This window comes from Capricornis sumatraensis, chromosome 8, assembly GCF_032405125.1.
Source record: "Capricornis sumatraensis isolate serow.1 chromosome 8, serow.2, whole genome shotgun sequence".
In the NCBI taxonomy this organism is placed as follows: Eukaryota; Metazoa; Chordata; class Mammalia; order Artiodactyla; family Bovidae; genus Capricornis; species Capricornis sumatraensis.
The window spans coordinates 59,776,624-59,790,657 of NC_091076.1; the positions used below are offsets into that span (position 1 = coordinate 59,776,624).

The window sequence follows — 14,034 nt, forward strand, 5'->3', positions numbered from 1 at the left end:
TTGGGGCTCGTCATTTCACTGGGTCTCTATGGACGGAGCCTGAACATCTTGGCATTGGTGCCAGTTGGTATTTCCATCCTCTGAATACTTAATTCCTAATAGCATCTCTTAAGCTCCTAGGAACTATAAAGATAGCGAAATGACTTCTTGTGGCAGAGTTCTAGACATGAAAGATAATGAGACCAGAAAAACACTGTCTTTGCTTTAAGAAATCTTTTACAGGAAGAGTATAATATGGGAAAGTAGTTTGGGTCGCTAATAAATTCCTTTTACTTTCTCTTCCCGTGAACATTTCGCCTATCTCCTTGGCTCTACAGAAAAACCAAGTGGCGCCTCCTATTCTCCTGTGAGCCAGAGGCTCCGAGATCTAAGTCCTACAGCTCCCCACCCTTTTTATCCTTGACCTTGAAGCCCAGCCCAACTGGACCCTTCTCTAATGCTCACACCAGCCTTCAGTCCCCCCAGTTACTTTCTCCTGTAGAGTCTCCTGGGCTTCCCTGGAGGCTCAGATAGTAAAGAATCTGCCTGCAATGAGGGAGGCCTCGGTTGGGAAGATGCCCTGGAGAAGGGCCTTGCTACCCACTCCAGTGTTCTTCCCTGGAGAGTTCCATGGACAGAGGAGCCTGGTGGGCCATTCAGGGGGTCACAAAGAGCGGGACGTGACTGAGCGACTAACACATATGTGGAGTGTCCTGAAGTGATATATTCAAAATTCTTAAATGGCACTTACCCCTTACAATTAGTTGTATCAGTGTTCCCCTGTGACCCACCCTCTCTCCCATTTCCTCCAGAACACCTGGTCCTTAAGAGATGTTTGACAAAACTACTTCACTTCCTGTAAAGTCGACCCTGAGCTCCTTCAAGTAAGAAGGACTTGTACATGCTAGATGTTAAGAAAAATGCATGTTGAATTATGTTCTAATTACCATATTTGAGATAAATAAGTTTGGTGGTTGCCTTGTCATTTGATCAGGATATGATTATTTTCATATTTCTGCTTTCTGTTTAGAAACCTTCTGTATATTCCCTGTAAGTTTACATTTTAAAGCCAGTTTTATTGTATTTTGACCTCTAAGCAGGGGAGAGTTCTCTTCTTTCCCTTTTATATGATGCTTAAATCTCTATAACCCTGAACAAAATCACTTATTTTAGGAAGAACTTTCTGCTAATAACCCATCCCCAGGTACTCTTATTTATTGTCTTTCTTCAGTATCAATGTGCAGAAATGAGCATAGCCCTTAATGCATTGCCTCACCCCAAAAAAGGGACTAGATCCTGCTCTCAAAAGACTAAAATCCGACAGTAAATCTGTAGCCATGTATACATCCACTTACGTATAAGAATCCCAAGGCCATCTGTGACACTACACAGGGAAAGTAAATTCACAGAGCACAGCACATGCATGCAGCGAGGCCGTGAAATGAGCGCGGAGACTCACTCACTTTCACTATGTCACTTTCGGTGGCCCCCTGTCACTCTGGGTCCTTTGGTCTGTGCCCTAGATCTAATCGGAAGCTCTTCCAGGGCAGGAGCCGTTTAGAGACTATGAAAAACAATTCTATTATTTATCACCCCTACAGAAATGACTCAAAGTTTTGCCTCCCATTGGCTTTAGCCCACGGTGTTGGCTGAGTATCTCTGGTGGCTTTAGTCTCTGCTAAGATTTTATAAGAACTTGGACCAGTGATCTGCATAGAAAATTCAGAGTTGACTTACTCTCAACAGTATTCCATGTTTTTTCTGAGTGGTTTCTTTTATCTTACCTTTAGTGGAATGAGGGATGAATTATATTTCTCTTCTCTATTTTCTTAAAGATTTTTTTTAATGCGGACCATTTTTAAAGTGTTTATTGAATTTGTTACAATACTGCTACTGTTCTATGTTTTTAGTTTTTTGGTCACAAGGCGTGTGGGATCTGAGCTCCCAGACCAGGGACTGAACCTGTGCCGTCTGCTTTGGAAGGTGAAGTCGTAACCACTGGACCACCAGGGAAGTCCCTCTTTTCTTTATACCCTAAAAAGCTGATGTATCTGAAGCCCAAAACGTAAAGACTTTAGTTGAGGGGCCATTTGCTTTGACCCCGCCCTTGCCTTTGTTTCAGGTTCCCGGCCCTGAAGACACGGCATGACGCTGCCTCATGCAAACGTGACTGTGTTCAAATATTCCAACATCCCCTGACTTGCTCTTTGCGAACTCTAAGTTCTTTGTTACCTCATAATTGCCCAAACCTCTGTATTTTTCTTGCTAAGTGCAAATGGTAAGAGATACCAAAAGATAATCACAGTGCTGCTAAACGGAAGAGGAACCCTCTCAGTTATCAAGTTAGCTCTGCTGAACACAAGTTCCTGTTTGCATTTGTCAGGAGACGCGGGGAGGTACCATCATCAGACTGAGAGGGTGAGGGAAGTACTTAGTTAGGGAGGTGAGCCAAATTCCTGGGTTGAGAGTTCATAGGGCAGTAAGGATCAATAGGAGCACTTCTGATCTGTACACTGATTATCAAGGTACAAAGCAACACTACCCTTTGTCCTTTTTATTTTTACTCTGCTAATTGAACCCTTCAACCTAAATTAAGACTATTATTCAGCTTTGATGTTGCATTTTATATTAGCAAAGTGTTTTATAATCCTTCATTAGCTATTTTATTCTCCTTTATTACTACCACCCATTTCAATAAATTAGGTTGAAGACACAACGCAATGCATGTTGGCCTTGCAACCAGGAATCCTGAATTTCAGGCGTGAATTTCATAGATAATGAAAGGAGACTGGATTGACCACAGGAAGAATCACAGAGTAAAAGAACAGAAGCACCAAAATTATAAGAACTTTCTTGGAAACTAAACCTCCAATGATTTAGGGCAAGAGTTGAATTTTTTTACTTTATTTTGGTAGCACGAAAACTGAGAGCTTTCACTAGTGTCAATCAAAACTGTAACTAGCAAACACGTCTTTAACAGACAATTCTCTTGACTGAATGTGGGGTGGCGGGCGCGGACGTGTCTGAGCCAGTGGCGCCAGTTGGTTCCTAAGGAAAGGGACTGAGGCTAGAGGGAGACAGATATCTCTAAATTTCTTCTCATTTGTTGGATACCCATTCTTGGCACCCTCTTCGCTTGCTGTTCGTGACATAACGCTACTCCTGAGGCCCCTCATTTGTTGCCTCTTTTTCTTCTCTTCTTCTGCTTGTTTAAATATAAGGATATATTCTCTGACTTCTATTACAGCTCTATAGCGTTCTTATCATTCCAATATCTTCAGTGATAATTCCCAAATTTGCTTCCAAAGTCAAATTCTCATGCACTTCCAAAGGCCTGTTTGACATTATTTCTTAATCATCTTACTGGTACCTCTACTCCACCCTAAACCAGTAAGCTTAACTTATCCATTTTTGTTAATGGCACCATTATTTTCCTAGAGATCCAGCCTGAGCACCTCAGAGTCCAATCACTCAAACTCATAGTTGGAAACCTACCTTCTCTATGTCTCTGGGGTCTAAACAATTACAATAAACTTCTCACTAGTCTCCAATGTCTCCCTATTCTAAAGCACTATACAATCTCCTAAAGATAGCCCTGATCATATCACTGTCCTGTTGAAATACTATAATGATTCTTCTCTGCCTTCTGAATTAAACTCAAACTCAGCCTACTAAATCAGGGCTCTACATTGGCTTTGGAATCAGACAACTTGGTTTTAGATCTCAACTCTGTCACACACAAGATGTGTGTGACTTTGAAGGGTGGCCTAATCTCTTGAGTCTTGGTTTCCTTGTGGGTGAAAAAAATGTGGGTACCACCACCTACCCAAGATCATTGCAGATTAAATGAAATGAATGTAATTGAAGTACCAACCATTTCTGCACACAGTAGGTACTCAAAAAGTACTAATTCCTTCCTCTTCGCCTCTTCCTTTTCAGCTTTATCTCCACTCCCCTTCTAAACATACTATGCCACTTGTCCAAACCAAATCGTGTTACTCACTCATCTCTTATATCCTCCTGGAATGCTTCTTACTTCTATCCTGTCACTTTCAGACATCCTACTTATCCTTCAAGGACAAGTTTACATGCCACTCTTTCATGAAGACTCTCTTCTTCATCTGAAATGTCCCAATCGACTTGTTTGTATTTATTGAGGCACTTTACATCTTCAGCATAAATTTATTTTCTCATCTACCACATTGAGGTCAGGGGTTTCTTTATATCCCCATATATAACACAGTGCCCTAAGAGGCAATCAATAAATGTGTGCTGAATTAAAACTGAAAGCTTGAGCTTTTGGTCTCCCGAGACTCCATTCATTTGTGATTCATACTTCACACTGAGAACTCTTTAGAAACAATCTCTGGCGGGATATCAGAATTTCAAACAACTATAACAGAGAAGCTGAGTCAGTCTAGGATTAAGTTCAGTCCTAGTTCAGCCAACAGGAATTGTCTGGACCCTGTTCCTGCTTGAGATATCATAATTTGGCAACTTGTGTGAGCCATGGGGGCTCATTTGAATGCATTTATTTATTTTTACTTTTTTGGCCATGCGGCACGTGGGCTCTTAGTTCCCCAACCACGGATTGAATCTGCACCTCCTGCATTGGAAGCACAGAATCTTAACCACTGAATCACCACGGAAATCCCTCATTTGAATATATTTACATGAGAACATGTGTGTACTTAGTAGCTCAGTCATGTCCAACTCTTTGTGACTCCATGAACTGTGTAGCCCACCAGGCTCCTCTGTCCATGGGATTCTCCAGGCAAGAATGCTGGAGTGGGTTGCCATGCCCTCCTCCAGGGGATCTTCCCAACCCAGGACTCCTCCATTGTAGGTGGATTGTTTACCATCTGAGCCACCAGGGAAGCCCATGAACATTGGAGTGGGTAGCCTATCCCTTCTCCAGAGGATTGTCCCAACCCTGGAATCGAACCAGGGTCTCTTACATTGCAGGCAGATTATTCACCAGCTGAGCTACCAGGGAAGCCCCAAATGCGAACATATATTTATCTTCAGAGGCAAGCAAAAATGCACAATACCTCTAAAAATCAGCCATTATTAGGTTGACAGTGACAATCGCTTCACTGGTACAGAAAGGAGTCCTGAAAAGCCATCCAGTTTCATAGGTTCCGAGTGTGGCTCAGCTAAGAGGTAACTATGCCTCACTCTGGCTTTCATCCAGTCCATTTCCTCTTGGCTTGGTTACAAATGGGTAATTATACGACATCAGCCACCATGGGGTGGCGGGAACATAAGGTGGCTTCATGGTGCCATATAATGTGGCACCAAGTTTCTGAATCACCAACCACAGGTGCATCGGCGGCTCTTCCCCGCCACCACACCTCCCCCCATAAAAAAAGCACCTTATCTGATATCGCTGTTGACTCAGTGACTATACTGAGATCTTAAGCACTTTCCTTAGCTTCTTCTTAGTGTTTGTTCGGGTGGGTACCTCTGTGCGGATGCCTATAAATGAGTTCTTACGGTGCAGGAGTCATCAGGCACCCAGGCACCAGCCATGCTTTTGCCTTTAGGTAGGCGTATCTCAGAAAGTGGTAGCATATCTCATTGCTAAGCCCACACCTACCCCAGATGCTTCAGAGGCTGAACTTCCTTCCTACCAAATTCTTAACTCGCAGAGTTGCTGTCACTAAATTTATCCTTAGCCTGGACTTTACCTAGCCTGTTTCTGGAGCCATCTTTCTCCCTAAAATAGCAACTGCTACAATTTCCCCCCAACCCATTTATAACAGGGAAGATAAACAGCTCCCCAGTGTTCCTTGTCAAGATACAGAGTCCCATGATGTTACTATTGAGTAGGATGCTAAATCGGGATGTGTGGAGATTCTCCTCATGGATACTTCAGAAAGGGGCTATAATATGGCCTCTTAGTTGGCAAGTATCTCCCTCTTAAAATTGTGTGAGGTCCTTCCCAGGAGTTACAGTTATATCGGGAGATAACACACAAACTAAATGGTGGTACAAATGATTTATTATCAAGTGACACATGGTATGGTAAGTAAGTTAAGTGTTAGTCGCCCAATCATGCCTGACTCTGCGACCCCATGGATTGTAGCCTGCCAGGCTCCTCTGCCCATGGAATTCTCTGGGCAAGAACATTGGAATGGGTTGCCATTTCCTTCTCCAGGGGATCTTCCCAACCCAGGGACTGAACTCAGGTCTCCTGCCTTGCAGACACGGCACAGGACAGCCAGTAAGTCCTATGAGCTTTATGGAGGAGACAGATCTTAAGCTAACTCTTAAGGTTGACAGGATTTAAACAGGAGAGGAATAGCCGTGTGAGTAATACAAGTGGCACCTGGCCCACAGGCCTCTGTCAGGGACCTCCCTGCAGTCCAGTGGTGAAGACTCTGTTTTCACTGCAGGGAGCATGGGTTCAGTCCCTGGTTGGGAAACTAAGACCCTGCAAGCTGCATGGACGAAAGCAAAGATACACCGACAACAAGAAGGACACTCCCATAGGCCTCTGTCAAATGGATTTGGGAGATTTCCCATTTATGACCTTGAGAGGAAACCACGGCCCAAGTGAGAGGAAAAGTAGGGTTCTTTACCAGTTTTTCTCAGGTCTTCAAGGTACATGATGTGATGACTTGAAACAAAAAGAGGTCTGCAGACACAGTTTGGATAGCTCGCAAAGGCCACGACTGACAAGGCAAGAATTAGACCCTGCTGGCCATCTGTGAAAAAGGAATCATGCTCAGTCCTAAAGCAAGGGGAGCTCACGATCAAAAGAATACCCTATGCGGAACAATTTAGTATCAGAGTGAAAACGGCAGTGGAATGAAAAGAAAACCAGTGGTGGGAAAACCACTAAGACCTGTTCCAGTAACCTATTATTGGCATGGTGAGAGCCTGAACTCTGGTGATAATGGTTAAAAGGCAAAGGGATGAATCACAGAAATTATGACCGAAGTGTTGAAAGCACTTGCTGACAGATTGAACTATAGAGGCGAAGGAGCCTAGAGAACTGGGGCAAAATGTTGCATCAACCAAAAGAGGCATGTTGGGGAAATAAGTTAATTTTGAGCAGGGAAAATTTAATTTGGTCTTGTGAATGACAAATTTGAGATGAACAATCAAACCCTATAGCAATTTGAAATAAAAACTGGAGTCTGAGTGAAAAAGACAGGCCTGGAGCTATTAATACAAACTTGCCAAACACTGTTTGTACCTTCAGATATAGTAGTATTGATGTAACATATTAAATGTTAAATTTAATGCATGAAAACACTTAAGGTTAAAATGACTGCATAAATGAATCCTATTAAAAGTAGAGCTTGTGGCTGTTGGTTCCCTTGAGCAGGTCTACCTACAAAAAATCCAGAAGGGCAGATGCTGTGTAGGCTGCTATGCTACAGTGAAACTTAAATGACTTTTAGCTTCTAAAATGATTGAATGTAAAATCTGCGAGGTTCTGTAGATCAGGGAAGTGGAAAGAAGAAAAACGAGAGTTCCAAAAGGCAAGGCAACCTTGGAATCTTTTCATTGAGGATGACAAAGAAACTAATCAAAAGCATTGGTTTTAACCTACTGTATTAGCACATGAAACTCTGCTCAATGTTATGTGCCAGCCTGGATGGGAGGGGAGCTGGGGGAGAATGGATACATGTATACATATGGCTGAGTCCCTTCACTGTTCATCTGAAACTATCATGACACTGTTCATCAGCTATACCCCAATACAAAATTAAAAGTTATAAAAAATTAAAAAGTGTTATAAAATCCATGGACCTAAAAAAAAGCATAGGTTTTATTCCCCTTATGTCATATTATTAGCTCTGTAGTTCAGCTAGTAGATTTTCCAAAAGCACACTCCTCCCCCCCTGGTATCAGCAACCTGCTGCTTAGAAGAGTTGGTAAGCCATCTGCCTGGTGGTGCCTGCAGGTAAGTGACCCAGCCTTCAGGCCACTCTTAATCTCCGCAAGTAGGACAAAATCTCTCATAACTAAGTGTTCACTTTCAGAGGGTAAAGCCTCAGTCATTTCAACACAAGTTGGATGTTCTGGCCCTGTGAAGATGGTCAATCTCTGTTAAAGTCATCATGGTTATAATAGGCAGTAAACCTGCTCCAGTGTTCTTGCCTGGAGAATCCCAGGGGCAGCAGACTCTGGTGGGCTGCCATCTCTGGGGTCGCACAGAGTCGGACACGACTGAAGCAACTGAGCAGCAGCAGCAGCAGCAACCTCAGCACACTAGATCTCAAAATGCGGTCCCTAAGACCTAGCAACATCAATATCAGCTGGGAATTTGTTCAAAGAGTGCAAATTTTCAGGGCTCACCTCTGACATACTGTATGAGAAACTCAGGGATAGGGCCCGGCCATCTGAGTTTTAGGAAGCTCTCTAAAACTGATTCTGCTACGTATTAAATTTTGTGAATCACTGACCTCAAGGGGCCAAATAACTTGAAGAAGTTTCTTTACTAACAGGTCCAAAGAAAGGAAGGAGGCTGGGGAGTCAGAAATTAAGATCATTTCCCAAAAAACAGGCTCTAGTCAGGTGGAAAGAGCAGGGGCTTCCTATTATTCTCCATCATATTAAACCTGTAAATGACCTCAGAATTCACCAAGGCATGGAACTGAGTGGATCAGATAGTGTGCCTTAACGCTTCCTCATAGAAGTACCTTATAAGTTTTGTATTTCTACAATTCTACTGTACAATGTGATTTAACACACCCTTTCAAATAACCACTGTTTACCATGAACAAATAACAATGCCGAACAAATGGTAAAGAAACTTGATTTTGTTTGCTCTAGTGCCTTTTTTCTTCTAAAGGATTTAATTTCTTTAAGACTGAGCTTCTTTGAAAATACTGTCGACCTAGGTAAAAGAAAGGATTTACTGGAATTCGTCCTCAGCAGGCTGGTGAATCAGAAGCTGAGCCCAGGATGCAGTACAAGCGTGCACATCCTCAAGGCATGCCTTCTCTTTCCTTTCATCCATGCTCTTCTAAAGCTGCATTCAGAATCAAATACTTGGGTGGTAGGACAGAGGCAAACCCCAAGTCCAAAACATGAAAAGGGGATAAGAAGGTGACCCAGAAAGCTGAGCAAAATGGAAAACGAAACAAAGAAAGTAAGAGGCGTGAGATCAGAACTTTCTAACTAACAAATCATGGGGACCCCAGTCAAGTTAATTATATAAGGCCACCCCCTCCACCCCTGAATACCCCTTTTTCTCTGGAAGAATATCTTGGGCTCTATCACTTTCCTTTAGCTGAAGTTAAGCAGGGCAAGTGTTAAGACATTGCTTTGTAGAGGAGAAGAATACAGCTGCTTTATAGTTGGGATTCTGGTGTGAGGGGCATAACCTGGGGCCTTGATGCTCACCCGTGATTATGAGGAGTATAGGGTTTGTTTCACATGTTTACTTAACATCTGTGGCCTAGTCTAAGTTTTGCTCCTATGCTTTGTGGAACATGGGCTTCCCAGGTGGCATTAGTGGTAAAGAACCTGCATGCCAGTGCTGGAGACATAAGAGACTCGGGCTCCATCTCTGGGTCGGGAAGATCCCCGGGAGGGGGGCATGGCAACCCACTCCAGTACTCTTGCCTGGAGAACCCTATGGACAGAGGAGCCCGCCCGCCTATAGGCCACGGGGTCGCAAAGAGTCGGACAGGACTGGAGCAATTGAGCGTGCACATTCTTGATTCATATCTAGAAAGAGAACTGCTAGGCTGGAGAGGATGCACACATGTGGAACAAACTGCTTCAGCAACAGCAACCTCACAACTAATCTGAAAAACTTAAAATACACTCGTCAAGAAAGGTGCCTCTGTAATTAAGATGCTTAGAATACGCTGTGCTTGGTTTTCGGTTTTCCTGCACTGTCTTCTAGTACCAGAATGCTCAGTAGGAAGACAAGTCCGTATTTTCACCTCTGTAAAACTCTACTTATCAGAATAATTCTAAAAGAGGCTTGGTGATTTCATTCACTAAACACCTAGACCACTCAGTGTGTGCCTAGCATAAATCTGGAATGTAATGAAAACGGCAAAAAAGTCAATGGATGAGAAGATGAAGGAAAAGAGGCCAGTTTTTTTTTTAAGCACTGAAAACAGTTTTCTCCCAGAATTGGAAAGGAGTTTTGCGGATCGGCCTTGTACGCACTGCTATGAACACCAGTAGAGACTCGGTGTACACCACACTCAGCACTGATAAATACTCACGGTGGTATTTACCTCTAGTATATGTCTGTTATCATCTTAAAGTCTCAGTCAGTAAGCACCTTGAGGGCAGGAATGCTTATAATTTTCACGCTCCTTCGGGCTCAGCACTGTGGCTTGCACTTGGGATCTAGTAACACCGAATAACTTTAAAACTTCACTGGAGGCATGAGGTACACTGAGGACCAAACTGAAAGTCTGTCTGGAGGGACTTCCTTGGCGGTCCAGTGGCTAAGACTCCACACTCCCAGTGCAGGGGCCCCAGGTTCAATCCCTGGTCAGGGAGATCCTGCAAGCTTCAACTAAGACCCAGTGCAGCCAAATATGTAAATATATATATATTTTTTAAATCAGTTTGGACTAAAGGGGTAATGAAAAGGTCAATGGTTAGTTATAAAGCTTTCAAAACATGAATTGTGGGTAAAAAAATTGAGCTGAAAAATAAATTTCCGATCCCAGATAATATAATTCCTTCCTCACTGTTTTATTCCTGGTGAAGGGTTTTCTGGGGGGTTTTACGCCTCTTTTCTTCTTTTGTCCTTTCAGCATCATTCAGGTACAGTTTCGTTGCTGCTCTAGTGCTAAAAGCTTGAAAGGCGGTCCCTGGAGCAGCCTCCAGTGTCCATCCCCGGGGGCTTCGGCCTCGGTGGCTGTGCAGAGAGTTCAGGGCTCCGGTGCCACCGTAGGGCCAACGCTGGACGCCTGGCTTCTAAGCAAGAGAAATGAAAGGCTTCTTCTAATATAATAACTGACGGCCTCTCGGTGCCGTTTGAACTGTTTACAGACTGAGTTAACGATTACAGGCAATGTGTATCTTGGCCAGGCGCCCGAATTTGTTACCCACCCATCAGATAGTATCAAAAGAGCCCTTGCATGCCTGACTGGAGTCCTTCCAAATCACCTCACAGGGATGCCGGCACAAAAGGAGGAGTGTTCAGAATGTGCTCTCTCTCTCTCTCTCTCTCTCTCTCTCTCTCTCTCTCTCTCGGGGCCAGAGTAAGAAAATCAGAGTACCGAGCATGAAGCAGGCACTGAGGGGCCGAGCTTCAGGATGGTGCGGGGCTGGGGAAGGGTCAAGGTCAGCTCTGGGGTCAGAAGAACCAGATTCTTTTCGAAGCGGTTCAGGAGGTGTAGGCAGGAGTCTTCACGGCTGACAGCTAGAGGATGATGGGGCTGGGCCAACTAGACCTTGAGCTGAAGCAGAAATCTGCACTGCCACATGTACAGAAACCTGGAGGCCGGCAGACCTGCAAGGCTGGGTTTATTATTGTAGGGTAGCAGACGCAGGAGGAGGGACAGTATATTGTTTTTTGTTTTTGTTTTTCTTTTTCCTGAGAGCAATGTACAAGTTGAAAAAGAATATCACCTTGAGAATAAGATAGGATGAGAGACTTCAAAAATGATAGTAAATAAACTTAGGGGAAGTTAAGGGTGACCCTCTTCATTAGGGTAACTCCTAAGAGACTGCCATCTATTTGAACACTGTCAAAATGTTTTTTACACAAACACATTTGAGTTTCAGTATGAGTATTAATCATGACTTGCAATGGGAAACCAGCTAGCTTATGATGGGGAAACAGACCTAGCACCAATAACGCCAGAAACGCTTTCTGGGGTCAGCAAATAGTAAAAGAGTACTCAAGCCAGGGAACATTGAGTCTAATTGCCCTGATTGTACGCTGAATGACAGACTTCAAAGGACGATAGTAGAAACTTTGACTACTTCTTTATTAGGTACCTACTGGCCTCTGAATACATTTGAAAGCAGAGGAAATGGAGACTAAGACCTATAAGTTTGAATATAAGCCAATATGTAAGACAGTTGCATATTTACTCCAAAATTATTATTACTGCAACTCTCTCAAAGGGGAATATCTATATTCAAACTCTAAGGGGTGGTTAGATTTACGGCTTTTTAATTTCCATACATGGTCTGATGTCGAGGGAACAGAGATTGTTTAATATCACAAAATGCTCTCACAAGAAAATCTGGGGACAGTGGATGCAATTTATGCTCTTCTATCCATGTGCGTACGATAATAATGTGTGAGATCATTATTACATGGTGCTTCCTTGAATTCCTTTGCTCCTTCCACTGGCCGTGGTTGTTTTCTTCTCCTGTCCTAACTTGCTGGTGATGCTGCTATTACGGAACAGTGAGTGACCCACACTGTGTAGTGGGAGATGGCCCTTCGTGTTCAAAGACAATTCTTCAGCCTATCTACTTTGAGGTGGAGATGAACTTGACATTCCTATTTTGCTTACAGTGTAAGTCAGGAAACTGACTGATTTTTGAGATTCAGTCTAATGTTTTATATTTTCTGCAACAGAAACGAGCATTTACTCACACCGTGCCTTGAGCAGAAACGCAAGTGGGTGTTGTTGGAGTGTTTCCAGCATTCTCTGGGCTCCTACCTAGTGAGGGCACCCTTTGCTCCTAGGGAAAGATTAGAGTTCATGTTAAGTTTTAAAGCACAAATTTTAATCTTGGTTGCACTGAAACTGTAGGGAGAAAATGAGTCAGAAGGTAAGTTTGAGAAGTAAAACTACAAAAATAAAACCTCCCCATTGATGGTGAATTTTATGAAGAAATTCCAGACAATCCCAAAGAATCTAGCCTCAAACCCTTTGAGAAAAACAGCCTCAAAGAGGAACAGAACGCGTCTCTGATCTTTCCCTATACTGGTGGTGAAAAATAACTTGACATCAGTTAGAATGAAAAAGAGTAATGCACTGGATATTATACAAATGGAGAGAAATCATTCAAAAATTATTAGGGAAACAGAAGAAATCAAGTGAGAAAGAACTTTCCTTCGCAGTTTTTAAATGCAGAAAATGACAGTTGGACAATCCTCCTCACACAGCGTGGCTGAGAGTCTACCTAGAGTGCTTACTATCCCCAGCTTAGGGCACTTACTTTGTAAGGGAGATTAATGCACAAGAAGTTCAAAGCAGGGCTGCAGAAGGATGGAAGAACTTGAGGAAGTGACTCACGGGGAAGGGCAAGGGCCACCGAGATGAACACCTTCGAGGATAACAGCGGAAGACCACGGTGCGACAGGTGCCGTTCCAGTGACTGGGCCGCTGCTGACACACTGGCTCCACAATGCCAGCTGCGTCTTTGAACTTCAGGGCTCTTTATGGAAATGGCACCCGTTCATCTTCCAAATCCTCCCACCTCCAGGGTTTCGAACAATCTGTGGAGGCTCAATGGTTCAGCTCTTTTACAGATATTCTGCCTTATCTAGAGAGCTGAAACTCTGCCATAGGGTTCTCCAAAGTGGGACATGGTGCTGAGTAGGCAAGTATATCAAGAGGAAAACAATGTTCCTTATCAGGTTTCCATATAGTAGGTTTGTTTGGACAGATTGACAATATATGGAAAATAGATAAGAAATACTGATTTCCTTCTTCATGAGAATATTACTACAAGCTCTTTGCCTTGGTACCTAGTAAAACTGGCAAACATTAAACAGGATGTTATGGTAAGTTCCCTAACTTTAAATATACACATGAGTCAATTATTCCAGAGATCTGGACCCATGGCAAGATGCATCCAAACCTACTATCTTAGCAATAGCTATGAAATTATTCCTTATTTTGAGGGACAGTTTACTGCCGTGTACCCTTGAACTCCTATAGTCACAGCTCCCTGATAAGCAAATCAACCATGGCAATGAAATTAGAAAGCCATAAAACACAAAAATCTGAGAAACATTCTTTTGCAAGGAAGATCATGTAACTTAAGTCTTTCACCATAAAGATCAAGTGTTAAACCAAAAAAAAAAAAAAAAAGACTGGTTTTGCAGCTTGAGAAAGAAAAGAAATGTGGTTTCTCTAGCTAAAAGTTTTCTAG

At 43.1% G+C, this 14,034-nt stretch overlaps 1 protein-coding gene across 1 annotated transcript in view; it reads right to left on the reverse strand.

Annotated features, from left to right (window-relative positions):
• RNF43 (ring finger protein 43) overlaps nucleotides 1-14,034 on the reverse strand; it is a 65,958-nt gene that overhangs the window by 31,983 nt on the left and 19,941 nt on the right. The gene's annotated exons all lie outside the window — the stretch shown is intronic.